Source organism: Aquila chrysaetos, chromosome 2, assembly GCF_900496995.4.
Source record: "Aquila chrysaetos chrysaetos chromosome 2, bAquChr1.4, whole genome shotgun sequence".
Lineage (NCBI taxonomy): Eukaryota > Metazoa > Chordata > Aves > Accipitriformes > Accipitridae > Aquila > Aquila chrysaetos.
The window spans coordinates 55,569,425-55,582,774 of NC_044005.1; positions in this window are offsets into that span (position 1 = coordinate 55,569,425).

Here is a 13,350-nt window from a genome sequence, read left to right on the forward strand (position 1 = left end):
ACATACATATATACGTTCTGTATAGTTCGGTCTGTGTGTGCACGTGCCTACTGGGATACACGTGAAGCCCTGCTACTGGCTGGACCTGGGGCACGGAGCTGTGGCAGCCTCACCGCTCACTCACAAGCTGCCACATTCAGCTGCTCCAACACAACATGGCCCAGCAGCCAAGGATAAGGACAAGGCTTTGGGAGTGCCTGCGCAGTGGGCAGCTGCGTCACTGGTTGACCTCAGCTGGTTTGAAATTCGTTTACTAAAATACACGGTCAAAGTTTTTTCGCCCTTCTTGCACTGCTGTAAGATCTCACAGTTGTGATCCTGCTGCTCTTACGCAGCATTTCAGATGTTATAACCCATCTTTATCTCTAGCGGGAGCCGACTACTAACCTCCACCTGCTAAATACTTCTTATTTGATAACCAGCACATTCCCTCCCAAACAGCTTTCTATTTTTAGGCTTGTTCCTTGAGGTACCTCAGTTGGTATGAAGCACTTCTGTGCTTTCGTCCTACTTTTCTCAACCCAGTGCTTTGTGTTTGCTGCTGGGGGTACCTCTGCTTCCCTCTGCTCAGAGTACCTCAGGTCCCCCCAGCCCCTCTCAGAGGTGGAAACTGTTCTCACAGAGGTGCATTCTCAGATCTCGCTCCTCTGCTGCTGCTTGAACGTTACAAGTCACTGCTGCTTGCTCCTAGCATGTTACATCCCTCAACTTCAAAAAACTCGGAACAAGAGGAGGCTCATAACCTTGCTGCTTTCACATTTGCTATGTCCAATTGCATATTCAACTCCACAGGAAAAATTGTTGCTATGTACTGTGAAGAGCTGTATCTGTAAGCTTTGTCCTGTTCCCTCAATTTGCAATTTACAATATGGCAATGCTCTATTTCAAAAGTACAGTGCAAAGAATCTTATAGCAGAGGGGACAAAGTAAGGGATGAGCAAAACTATACCAAAAGCTGTACTTACAAGAGGTTTTATTATAGTTTATCTTTTGGCTACAGCTAAATGTGCAGCCGCAGTTGCTTTCTATTCCATTTGCTGCTTTGTTTGATGTAGAAGAGGAGCTGGGAAGTACATGTTTCAAATGCTCTTCCTCAGAAATTTGCATTTAGCTTTCCAGTGCTAACAACTAGCCATAAGTGCTCCGTGTTTAAAAACCAACAAAAACCCAACAAAAAAAGCCCACAGCAAAACTTTATGTTACTTTAAATATTGAGCTACAATTCCATGGTACATAAGTAAGCAGAAACAGAATTTATTCTAAAAATATACTTTTCACATGCAGTTCAAATCATTACAGTTTATACAACACCTTCTAATCTGCAACTGCACAACAGTTTCAGGATGTGTCTGAGACAGCTCTGGGTGGTGTCTTCGAGGACAACAAGGGCAGCAGCAAATTAATACCACAACACTCCATAGCCATTCTGGGCAGGAGCTGACAAACACCAGATTGCAGGAGAAACCTAGGGAAAGCAAAACACAATGGCCCAAAATACCACCAAAAGAGTCTAATGTCCAGACACGTTCACTATGCTGTTTGCTGGAAGGGCAGAGCAAGAAGAGACTCAAATGATCAGCTCAAGCATCACAGAGCTCCTTCTTTGCGATTCAGGAACCAGAAAACTGGTCCCTGATGTTTTTCCCTGTGTAAGCAGGGGTTTGCCAACAGTCTCCTTCGCTGCCTGTCCACGTGTAACCAGTGTCCCTCAGCGTGGGTGTCCCTCAGTCCGGCTGCGCACCCTTGTGCCACTACAGCACAGCACAGCGGTGGCTGGGTGCTGCAGACCAGCACCTCTGGGCATGCTGCAACTGAGCTGCTGGCGGTGCCCCAAAAGCCTCCGCTCCCAGCCCCTCGCTTCTAAGCCAGCTGAACACAGACTCTAATGACTCCAATTTTTAAGGCAGAATCACACAACAGATAGAGGGTTTGACCACTTCTGAGCCTCCCCCAATGAATTTAAGGCTGTGGCACCTTCTAGTCAATGAGTGACTTCTACTCTGTCTAGAGTGAACCGAAACCTACTGAGACAAATAACACAAGTCATAAGGAAAAAATCTCCATTCCCTGCTGCTACATGAAAAACTGAGGGCAGAGCTAATCAGGGGAGTAGATTTTCTAGTTGTGAAAAGCCACAGTTCTTTGCAAACGCACCAGTTTCAATGCACCTTTTGGTTACAGAAACTTTTTCTAACCATCACTGTCACCTGCTGACCAGAACTGCCATCCAGACAGCCAGAGGCTCAGGTACTCACTCAGGCAGTGAAAGACGCCGTTCAAGCGTCTGGTCCAAGCTGTAAAGAGCCCCAAACCCCATCCTATGGAGTCACCGAGCTCTCTTCCCCTCCACAGACACCTCCTCAGTCCAACTGATGTATCAGAACAGGACCCGGCAATGGGAGCAAGGCCTTTGGAAGCACTCAGCTGCAACAGAGCCAGGTATCGCTCACAGCATCTCAGCCAAGAAATGCTACGGAGCTGAGTGCTGCCAGCACCGTACAGGAAGCGAAGTTACCGTAACAGCTTGACTCCTCCTGGAGCCCAGTCATTTCTCTGGACACCCTACAGCCCAAGAAAGACTGCTGCTTTATTTTGTTTCAGTATTTTAACATTAAGCAGCAAATTGCCAAGTAGCAGCTTCAAACATGCTTTTTCCACTGCTAGTCACGGTGTAAAGCCAGCTCTCACCACCGTGATCCCTGTGTTTGGGAGTGACCACGCAGACTAGAAGCAAGCATGAACAAATCAAAACTTGCCTAAGAGCAAACAAAGTCTGCCTCACTAGCAGTTCACTGCACCAAAGACTCATGATAAAATGCTGACTGAGCATTAATCAACCACCACCCATGGAAGCTAGAGACAGAGCACTCCCCTCTCCACAGGGCCAAACTCCCTTTGTCACATCTCAGAGCATAGAAAAGCACAAGAATGAAATTCCTAAAAGCAGGAGCGGCGATTTCTCATAGCACAGCATGGGCGCTGCTCAGACGGCCCAGGAAACTAATTTTGGTGGCTTAGCTCCAATGGAACCCATGCCAGCAAAAGAAAGAAAAGCAAAGGAGAAGGAGACTCAGCAGGCTGAGAGAGCAGCAGCTTAAAAGAAAGATGCTAGAAAAAACTGAGAGTCTCTAAAGAAAAAGAAACTTGTTATTTCCTCCTTTTCTCATGAAGCACCTTTCTACTATGTCATTGCAAGAATACAGATAGATAGAAAACTAATTAAAACACACCTTCACAGTCCGATGGGACAGAGACAGAAAAAGGGAGTTTATCACCTTATTGATCACCTCTCTCCTGACACCCACAGATGCAAACAAGGGGGAGAAGATAAGCCAGGACCTACATAACAAGCAATTACCTGGCAGGCCTCCCCAGGGTCTCCCGGCAAGACCAGTGCAGAGCAATGCATGAGTGCCTCTCGCAATTTCTGCAAGGGCCCTCAGCTGCTACCATAACCATTTCCACCCTGAGAGCTCTAGAGAAAATAAGTTTACGAGTGAAGCCAGTTGGTTTTGCACCCACATCTAAAGCCCTGAAAAACTACATTAAGTTACAGGAAATTGAGGCTATAGAGAAAAATAATCCTGTTTTTCAATTTGCTGGTTTTGTCTCCTGCTTATCTCTGACCAAATAACCAATGAAGTATTCTTTGATTTTTTTTCTTAGATCCAAAATTGAATACATTTGTCCAGTAAAATGCTATTGTCCACATCTTTCTTTAATCCAAAACCTGAACATTTCTCAATAAAAAAGAAAAAGTGAAAGTACATGTAAACTCTATTAGTGTTTCATACTAAGATATATTTACAGATATAAGCAATCCTTATAACTATCCACTTCTGCAGTAGGATTTGATAGACTGTGACATAGATCTCAGTATCTAATTCTCATTTCTTTCTGTTCCAAGGCAAAAAGGAGGAGAAAACAGCCTCACACTGCACCGTATGAACATTTCCCAACTAGAGAATTAATTAGCTGCTCACCGTCAGAACTTGTTTGGGGCACTGAATCTTCTATCTTTATACCCACACTATCACCAACATGGGCTAACTGGGGAAAATTTCTTGCATCAATGAGCATTTTTCTTTCTAAAAATAACTTATACAGCAAGAAAACCAGGTCCATTTAAGTTGATGGAAAAACTCCCATTTATTTTAGTGAAGTCAATTTTTCACTCTGAGAAAACAATTTCATAGAATTTTACGTGGAGATTTATGGAGCAGATACAGCCTAAGGAATGCTCAAGGAAAAGGTAGCATAGGTGCTATGTTTCTTCTTTTCCTTCTCTTCTTTTTTAATATCCTATGGATGATCCAGTTTTCAAATATGGTTATTTTGGACAATAAACACTATGTCTGTATTTATTCTCACTGAGCAAACTATCCATTTGCTTATCATTCAGAGCTATGTTGTACCTAGTGAAAACAAATCAGTGTCTTCGATTCAGCTGATGTTTGGCATCTTTAATTAAGGCACACATGTCTTAACATGAATAGCTTCAATGAAGTCTAAAGCTTTCTTTTCTCTATCATTCTCAAATATTTTAATATATCACATCTCAGTCTTTTTCTCTCCCTCTCCCAACACTGGCTGCCAACATACATAAAGCCAAATCTCCACCTTTCATAACTTGCATGCAAAATCCTGCAGCCTCTTTCCATTTCTCAGCAAAAATTTAACAGCCAGACACAGCAGTGAGTTCCCATTTTGTGGGACTCCATTAATTTTATAAAATATGCTGCAGAACACTTACAAGCATGCCATAAATATTATATATTAAAATAAAAGTACACTTGTCAAATAAGAGACCATTTTGAGATGCATTATTAATAACAACCATTTATACTCCATCATGGCATAAAGGTAGAACAAGTTATACAGACACATTCTCTTCCTGAAAATTTCTACAATAGAACATAAGATAAATGTAAGTCACTGGGCAATTATTCAAACGAGAAAAGGACATAGGGAGATCAGTGATGAAAAGAATAAGACAAAATGAGTTGCTGAATGCACGGGGTTGAAAGGAAGGTGGTAAAGAGACAACAACATAACTTTTACAAGCAGAAGCCACTAAACCAGGCAAGGGGAACTGTGATAACGGTGAGATACTTCAGAACAGAGGAAGGAGAGTCAGAGAAAAGGGTGTCTCCCACGCACACCCAAACCAGGCACTTAAAAAAAATAAATCATCTTCAGACAGGCCAAGAATTGAATTTTGGTGAAAATGGCACTGCTGTCTGAGTGTCACCTCCTCCTTTTCAGGTCCGAGGCGTGCAGAGTAGACACACTAAGCAGGGCAGCTAGAGCACACATGCCCTGCATCTGCAGGGGCACCGAGTTTGGAAGCCTAACATAAGAGTCAATCATTGAAAACATGACCTGCTGACTACAACCAGAAAAAAAAAAAAATTCATTACCCTGGTACAACCCTGCATTGCAGACTGGCCTCCTGTCCTCTCACAACTCCAAAATTCCCCTCCCTCATCCTGGTGTGTCCACGGGCTCTGTGCTTCTCCATGGCACAAACCCATGCTCGTAGCACAAAAGGACCCAGCTGCCAGGAAAAGTTGAAAATATCCATAGCTTTCCTTCCCTGGCTTATTAAAAGTGCAGTATGCATTACATCCACTTTTTGTCTTACTCTGTCTTAAAACAGCAAAAGAAACAAACAAAACCTAGGAGTTGATAATTTTTTCCCCTGTTGTAGAGATGGCAGTCACGGTTGTTGGTTGCTCACCAACACAAAGGTAACACCTAGCAGTTTTTACTGATCGCCCCAGCTCTCTGCTTAGCCTTGTACACTTCACAGCCCGCTTGAACCCCTCACTGGATTTGCCCTTTTGCCAGGAAGTACGTTATCTATAGACTTTCTTCGAGTAAATCTCCTAGAGAGATGCACACAGACCTTTTAAAGGTTAGGAGAGATGGAGATTTCCCTGAGCTCATAGTGCTCTTTCCTGCCTACCCGGACCTTGAGCATTTGTACAGCTTCCTAAATTTGAATAGGCTTTTTAAATCCCGGTGGTAAATCACAGCCCAGGCTGCAAAGCACGAGGATTAGTACTCAGGCTAGAGCAATCACTGTAGACTTCAGCAAGTCCCAGGCCAAAGCTGTTTGTAGTGTTTAGTGAAGAGCCCCAAACTCTTGTAAACAACATTATTCACAGATTTGCAGCATGATGAGCTGATTAAAAGCACAGAAGCAGTGTGCGTGGTAGTACAGCCACAGCAGCATCTTCAGAGTAATTTAGGGGAATGTTTTAAAGAGGCACAAGTCATCTTACTGTCTCCAGTTACCAGCAGTAATGGGTAAATAATTCATTAAGAAGGGGCAGCCTGCACATCATCACCACTCAGAGGAACCAGAAAGCCCACAAAAATGAAAACAGAAACATGATCATTATATTAATTACTGATAATGTAAGGTTTAGCAACTCCATTTTATACTATAATATCCCAGCTTCAAAAAGACTGATAGCAAAGACTTCTTATGGACCAAAATGCCAGTAGAAATAAGCCAGTCTCATTGTTTAACTTTAAGAGCCCAAAAAATGCTGAAAGCAACCTGGTTAGGCAGAAAATAGACATTGTTGGATTTTTAATCCATTCACGCCAGTAAACAAACATTATCCACACTGTGGAACCAATGCATTTTTGATAGTCCTACAGATTTTTATAAAGCACACTGATGAACCTTTGAAAACCAGAGGCCATGTCAGAGGAAACCCAGCTTGTCCTCAAACCTCCTCTTCTCTCTCTGCCCCACCTTCAAAAATAAAACCATACACCACAAGGAAACCTGTTCTCCTTCTTCACCATGGGGGAACAAATTGCTCCAAAGCTAATTTATGCAAAATCTTAAGCTCTTTTCATGCCTTTTTTTTTTTTTTTTTTTAAACATCCACCTTGTCCTTGACAGATCTCTCTCTCATTTCAGGCCACCTCTAGACCTTCAGAGGGAGCCACTGTTCAGCCCACACAACAGAGCAGCCCTGACCATTCTTCAGCTTGGGGTCTGGGGTCTTACACAGTATTTTCACTCATAACAACAGGAATTTTTTTCTTGCATAGGTTTACTCAGACTCCTTTTGCTTTGTGTTTTTCATAGGGAAGTCCTGGGAAAGAACTTCCCAGGCACACTTCATTTGTGCCTTCAGTGCAGCTTATTTGTCCAAGGAGGTAGGTACCTTAGAAGATCATATACTTCATCTGAGTCTCATAATGCCTAGTCCCAGACGCCCTAATCTTTTTATCTTACTATTATATATCTTTAAAACCAAAGGATATTTGCTTTTCTTTCAGGATTACATTCTACTCTCTCTGTCCCCAGGAAAGATGTGAAGGCTGAAATACACTTATGGAGCAAATATATCAGCCACGGGGGAAGAAAAGAGAGGAGGAAAAACTCCTATTCAAACATGGCAATAGAGCAGCACCACACTGGAGTCTTATTTTCTGGTGCTTCACGTGGGGAGAACAAAACCCTCTACAAACTAGTCAAGAATTAGATCTTTATTTACAGAAGGAAGCATGTATACCAGGCACACAAAATGCCTCACCCAAGGTTACAGAGCCAGGCAGTCAAACCCCCTCTGCACAGCTGCCAATTCTCAGCTCCACTCCGCTTTCCAGCCGCTAAACAATATTCTTCCTCCCACCCACATGTAAGACATGAGCCAATTTTACTTTTATGAGACTAAATTACCTCTATTCATCTCCTGTCACAGTAAATGAGTTACTAGCAAACTCTCTCATTTCTCAAAATTTTATTCACAAAGTCTCATCTTTATAATTCCATTTACCTGCACGTGAGGAAATACATGCTGTTTATACAAGCATGAATAAATCAGGTATGATTTCCTTCACATTAAGTTGCTGTTTCTTTTACTGCAGGGGAAGAGATAAGCATAAGTAGTAAAAGAAAAAAAAAAAACCCAACACTTAAAATTAGAAGTACAGAGATTATGGCTCATGTGCCTTAAAAGGGAAAAAGTATTCCCAGTTTCAGAAGGCACACTCAAAAAGACATCACCATGAAGTAACAACAACAGCACACATCTCTCAACATGTGGGACCTGACTCAGGATGCCTCTGGCATCCTCTCTTTGCATTCCTATGAGGGAAGGAGGAAAAACCATACACCATATAGATTGCTCCACAAGCAGTTGCATGTAATCAGGAGTCTGCAACACAAGAGTGCAAGAATAACATTAAATAAATTACAAGGTGCAAAAGTATACCCAGAGGGATACCAGGAGGTACTTGTCTTCATCTTTCACTACGCACTATGAGACATGGCAGCACGTAAATGATCACGGCCTAACAATGCTCCTGGAAAAACAGTAAATTTCTAGCTATAATCCATTTCTAAATAGTCATTTAGCCTGCCCATGTTAGTTTGTCCCTCTCTAAGGGCTTTCTAACCTGTCAGGTTGATTTCAACCAGATTTTCTCCAGAGATGAAGCACTCGACTCCCACTAACATGCCTGTAAGTTCTTGAAAATACCTCGTTAAGAAAAGGCGAGGGTATTTACAACAGCTACAGACTTTTGATCCTATCAAAGGTGGTGGTGGTACATCAGTTGGGAATACGGAGCTACTCATTTTAGGAAAAACAGGGACCGTGCGGTCGGACATCGGGAACTCAGGGCTCAGCACCGCTGGCTGCTCTCAGCAAGAGGGACACCAGGGAGGAGGGGGGAGGCAGCTGCACCCCAGCGGGAGCTGCAGCCTTTCGGAGGCAGCAAGGAGGGACTTCGCAGGGGTCAGGGCCCTGGTTGTGCTGGGCAAGGTCAGGTCTAGAAGGAAGCACCTTCGAGCAAAGAGTCTCTCCTTTACACCAAAGAGAGGACAGGGAGCGCCTTAGCATCTGTACCTGCAACCTGGTTATTTTCATCTTGTACGAATGCCCAGAACATGCCAGGTCCTTCTCCTAGCCCAAGGGAGGGGTAATTCCTTCCATTGAGAGTTTACAATTTAGCAAAATTAAAATGAGATCTCAGTTGCTAAATGCCTACAAGAATTTTGTTTTCCTGTCTTGTGACCATTTTCTGAATTTTTTTTTTTTCTTTTCTGGTGACTTGGAAACTATGGTTACATCAGCATTTCTATAGCCAAAATTGAAAAAAAAAAAAAACAAAAAAACCCCCACAAACCACCTTGTAAGAACCAGATAAAGGAGATGACCATTTAACAACTGTTTCTCCTTCACTAAACAGAAATAGGCAAGGCCCTGGGAGGTGTTTGGGTTTGAGTTTTATTTTAGGGCAGGGAAGAGAGAAAGAGGAGGGCCTCTTAGTAAAAAAATAAGTCTACTACAGTTCAACGGACTTCGAATTCCCAAGTTTTTAATTAAAACGTGGATCAAAGTAACAACGAATGCCAGTTGGAAAGCCTGCATTCATCTGAAAACAGAGACCAACCAGTCCAGAGCTTTCCAAACTCATCACATTCAGCAGCCCCAGAAGGGATGGAGGGGAACAGCACAGACCTACTCAGCCAGCTGGGCTGTCAAGTGGCTTTTATTTCCCTGCGCGAGAGACCAGCAAAGGTGTTGAGCAGACAGATGATGAAAAGATGCGGGGGAGAAGGGCAGAACATCAGAGGAAACAGATTCATAAGAATATTTTAATTTAGAACATAAAATTAATCCAACAAAATAGAGGAACAGATGCGACGGGATTTGAAACTCCTTCTTGGATCGTATCCCCTTAACTTTACCATACTCACAATCTGAATGTGATCTTATTTATTCATAATATTGAAACCATATTAATTAAGCAATAAAATACTCCAGACAGCTTATTGTTAGGATTATTTACATAATGTGTGTATTAAAGGGGGAGGAGGAGAAATTAGTGGCTCCATCCTGAGCAGTGACTAAATGCTGGAGGAAACAATTGCTGGCTTTTTATAGCATGAAGGATTCCTCTTGCTGTTGGAGCACTTGCCACAGACAGTTTTTCAAAGAACTTTGCTAATTAAGATATGTGCTCATACGAGCAAATATTTGGCTATCTCCCCTGTGAAGCTGAGAAAACCAAGGCAAACAGAGAGGAATAAGGAGATCTGAAGTATTTCACATCTCTGACCCCACTAAGTAGGCTAGTCAGTCATCTGCTTTAACCACGAGGTGATTAGTACAGCGACAACAAACAGATACCAATCTGGATGAGCCCTCTGGGGACTCTGTCAAGGAATACGCTGCCTTTCCAAGCAGAAGGCATGCCACTCTTCATACTGCCATATAACTGATGTGCAGCAAACTACAGATCTCAAGGACACTGGGTTTACCACCAAGGTAGCAGAATAGAGGTCACATCACTAACCTCCTCTGCTAGCTTCTGCAAGCCAGGCCTGCCTGTTATTACAGAACTGTAGTTTGCAGGACCTGGCTGAATTTTACCTGTACGAACAAACTTCACAAATAGAAATTAATTAAGAGCAGGAAGGAGAGGAAGGAGTTCATCAACAGATGCTTACCTGAATATTTGGGGCAAGAAGCAATATGAAAGTTCTTTTCTCTGTCCACGCAAAGACCTCTCTTGCTTCACAATCTTTGGCACTACCTTCAAGTTTAGCAGAGGTGGTTCCACAGTTTCTTCCAGCAGGGATTACTGCAAGCCCTGCTCACATTAAAACTAGATTCAGTTTTAAGGGACACCAATGATCTCCTAAGTACTTAACAAGTACAGGTCAGGCCATCATGCCTGTCAATTTACTAATGAGACAGCTGCATCTTTGCTCCAGGTGCCTTCACTATTTGTTAATTGTTTTCCTTTGGAGAGGAATGAACCATTACCACCTGAGCTTTTCTTCACAGCTTTAGTCTTCCTAATCCTGTGTGCCAGCCATTCCCTGCAGAGCAGTGAGGAACAAGATCTAACTGATGCCCAAGCAAGTACAGCTGAGGGAGGAAGCTGGAACATAATGTCTCTCATGGGCATGGGCTCACTGTCCCTGAGCAGCATCAGCAGAACAGTTCTTGAGAGAGCTCAAGTTTTTAATGACCTTATTGACTAACTACAGAACTTCAGGACTGAGTGAAAGTAAAAGAACATATCTGCAAAAAAATACACTTGCTTGTTTTAAACATTTCCCTTTTCCAAATATAAAAGTTTACCCTCATCTTGGAACTGGAGATAGTAAAATATTTCTCCCCAACGTCACTGCTTTTACCAATCTTCTTTAGTTTGTGTGCAAGTGACTTATCAGAAAATCTTGCTTTTTTGTGTAGAGAAAAGCACCTTGTATGAGGAACACCCAGTCATGCTGGGAGCCCTACATATATATTATGGTAGTTAAGAGTGGAGAGTTCATCACTGCTGTGGACAAACTGCTACTTTCTCCATTGTAAAGTCTAGACACATCATTACTCTTGGAAGAGAAAACTATTTTATTGATCTCCCTTCAGAGACTAATTGAAGGAAGAAGATTTCAAAGCGTCGGTAAGAAAAAAAAATGATTCAGCCACCAGGCCATTACTGACAATACGCTAGGATGCTGCAATTATTCTGTCTAGCTTTTGATACAGCTGCTCAAGAAGATCTTCCTCCCCTGAATCATTTCCAAAGATTTTGTTTTTCTCCCCCAACCAAAATATTTATATTGAAAACTGTATTCTACCTTGCCCTCAGATAAACATCTTGTCTGCACATACAGCAACAAAGGAAAATCTTATAGTCAGGTTGCTATACTATAACCCAGAAAGCCTGTGTTTGGTCAGTCGCAAAAAGGCATGGCTCTGAGGAATGAGTAGACGAGTTTCTATCAGAGCAGGGGATTACTGATCTAACCCAGTTACCTGGGAGGCCTGAGTCTGAAATGCTATTTTAAATTGTGTCATTAGACAATAAGGAATTAGAATTACTCATTGTGTCTAACCTAACCTCATTACAGCCTCCACCGGGAATAATTATTTCAAAACATTTCTTGCTCTTCAGAACCTAAGGGCACAATTTTTAAGTCTTCCTGAGCTTGGCTCAAATCACGTCTCTAAATCCTGGGGAGCTGCTCTGGCTCCCAGCACAAACTGAACCCACCTAGGAACTAATATTATTTGCAGCAAAGAAACACAGGTGGCTGCTGCTGCATTCACCCATCTGCCCGACCCCAGCCAACGCCGTCACCCCACAGCCTGTGACTGTGTCCCTTACATCCCTTTCCACCACAAAGATTCATGTCCCCAGGTGGGGGAATCCCACCTTTCAAGTCAGGGCAATGTTACTGCTACCCAATTGTTACAAAGCAAACCTGCCAAAAATCAAGTGCTTTCCTAGTTTGTGTAACCCTTTCCTGCAGAAATGGAAGGATAATGAAATGTGCGTCATTCTATGCAATTTGCAGCTTATGTATGTTTTGAAGAAACACCTCACACACCTTGCATCCAACCTCTGGCAGACAAAGCTTTTCTAAAACAATGGTTCACAGGGGCCACAATACTTAATTTGCAGAAAGTGGGTCATTGCAAATATTCCTTTCAACATCTCATCTGATTTGTGAAGATCAGAGTGTACTTAATAAGAAATGTGATGTTGGCGAAATAAACTGCATAAAGTTCTGGCAATAATGTTAGCACAGCTGAAGATTATCAAATTGCTGTTTAAAGGAGTAACTAGAAAGACTCTCTCGGTAATATTTCAGATTCTGTCCACAAATACAAACTACAGTTCCAATGAAAATGTGTGCTGTGACTTCTATCAGTTACGTCTTGACTTGTCTAATACTACTTTCTTTTTTACTAGTGTAAATTAGCCTGTTCAGAGCTGACCTTTGTCCTTTCCAGGATTTTTAATGCCTTTATGAAAAGATCTAGAGAGCTGCAATCCAAAAGGAGTTGAGGTAGAAGATGCTCTCCTCTGTTTTTTTACACTCAGATGCTCTGTATGCTGAAAAAAGGCACTAAAAAAAAAAAGAAGTAGTGATGAAGCTAGAAAAAACATTCTAAAGAGTGACTGAAATCATAAATAGAAGTGAGAGTCAACTGGAAGAGGCAATCTTTTCTCTCCATTCTTCTGAGTCATAATGGACTTCAGTGGAGTTAGTCTACCAAGCTCTTCTACTGTTTAAGTGTAGGAATAATTCTTCCAAAACTAAAAAGCTTTAAAAGTTTCCAGAATATTACATCTTCAGGTCAGGAATGTTCTTTTGCATTGTTCTGATCTAAAATCATGAACACTATGAAATAGGTATAAACATCGGTCCTGTTTCCCAGTAAGCTACTTAAGACTTCTGGAGATGATTCAGAACTGAAATAATCTCTCCTGGGATTATCAGACAAAAAATAATTTCATCTGCACAAATAAACAGATTGTGATGCATTTCCTGATTAGCCAAAAGAGCACAGC